This window comes from Cibotium barometz, chromosome 12, assembly GCF_041138505.1.
Source record: "Cibotium barometz isolate CiBa-2024 chromosome 12, ASM4113850v1, whole genome shotgun sequence".
Classification (NCBI taxonomy): Eukaryota; Viridiplantae; Streptophyta; class Polypodiopsida; order Cyatheales; family Cibotiaceae; genus Cibotium; species Cibotium barometz.
This window is the reverse complement of record NC_141057.1, coordinates 25,719,911-25,721,450: the sequence shown is the minus strand read 5'-3', so window position 1 is coordinate 25,721,450 and position 1,540 is coordinate 25,719,911. Positions and strand designations below refer to the sequence as shown.

Here is a 1,540-nt window from a genome sequence, read left to right as displayed (position 1 = left end):
AGACGGGGAGCACGGGTGGGTTATTTCTCGGCAGTGAAATCAATAATCAACGAAATGACCTTACTTGAATATTTATTTATTCGTCGCCTATACACTACTTTACAAAAAAGAAAACCCTGGATTACTGCATTGTATGCCATCCTAGAGACAGAACTCAACACTTCTCTGTTGTGGGCAGGCCTACACATCAAAACTTGTGCAAGGTGAACTCTAAAAGGGTTTATCCCCCCCAAAAAAAAGAATGGTTCTCCCTTCCCATATTGCACCACAAGAAGCTCCTAATAACTGTGCTCAGTGTCCAGCCCCTAATTCCTTCGTTAACTAACAGCTTAGAGCTAAGCATTCCTGTTGCAGGCTGTTGCCGGCGTTTTTAGTTGGACTTGTACTCTGGGTATGATGCTGTTGCACATGATCTTGTAGCCAAGGGTGAGCCAGCTGCTGCAGGTCCCTGAGTCTCATCCGTCTGTAGGGGTTCCGCTGCAGCATTCCCTTGATAAGCTCCTTGGCTGGGGCTGAGATGGACGGCCAGGGCTCCCTCTTCAGATCCAGCCTCCCTCGCTTCACGGCCTCGAAGATGTCCGCGGTGGTATCCCCGTCGAAGGGCGGATAGCCGCACAGCAACATGTGGAGTAGCACGCCCAAGCTCCACACGTCCACCTTCTGGTCGTGGGTGCCGGTGAGCAGGATCTCGGGAGCGAGGTAGCATGGCGTGCCCTCCACGTCGTCGAAGACTCGACGGTGGGAGAAGTCAGCAGAGGCGCCGAAGTCCGCGAGCTTGAGGTGGGAGTAACTTCTTCCTCGATCAGCGAAGAGCACGTTCTCTAGCTTGAGGTCCCTGTGCATGACACCTTGGTCGTGGCAGAAGGACACCCCTCTCACGATGGCCGCGAAAGCCTCAGCTGCCTGGGACTCCGGCAGGCGCCCATTGCTGGTGTTGTCCCTGAGATGCTCGAGCAGGTCTCCTCCCTCGCACAGCTCCATCACCACGTGAACGCACTCCTCGTCCTCGAAGCTCTCTTCCAGCCGAACCACGTTGGGATGACCCTTGAGCCTTTCCAGCGTCGCAACTTCCGTGCGCACATGGCGAAGGGCGCTCCCTGATTTGCGCACGGACTTGCAGGCGTACTGCTGGCCCGTGCGCTTGTGCGTGCACAGCCTCACAATGCCATCCACGCCCTCGCCCAACTGGCGGCCCAGCGCATAGGAGGAGCAGCTGCTGCTGCTGCTGTTACTTTCCATGTACGTACCTAAACTGTGCAAGATGATGAGAGAGAGCGTATGAGAAAGAAGTACACGATTATAGAAGGCAAAGAAAGGTGAAGAATCGCAAAGGATAAGATGGCAGAGACACAGTCGAGGTACTTTATATGTAGACAGACAGCAGTCGGACTTTCGTCGACGAGTCAAGCGGCCCGCATGGGCGACTCGGCGGACCGACAACATTATCCCTCCCTGATCGTCAACGTTCAAAAATTACACACTTTCTCCAAGGCCTTGTAAATTGTAACCAAACTAACAAACCTTCGACTCCAAACAAAAA

At 53.8% G+C, this 1,540-nt stretch overlaps 1 pseudogene; it reads right to left on the bottom strand.

Moving 5' to 3' along the window:
- Nucleotides 1-321: 321 nt before the first annotated feature.
- LOC147633226 (calcium-dependent protein kinase 7 pseudogene) lies at nucleotides 322-1,239 on the bottom strand (annotated as a pseudogene).
- Between the last annotated feature and the right edge of the window lie 301 nt (nucleotides 1,240-1,540).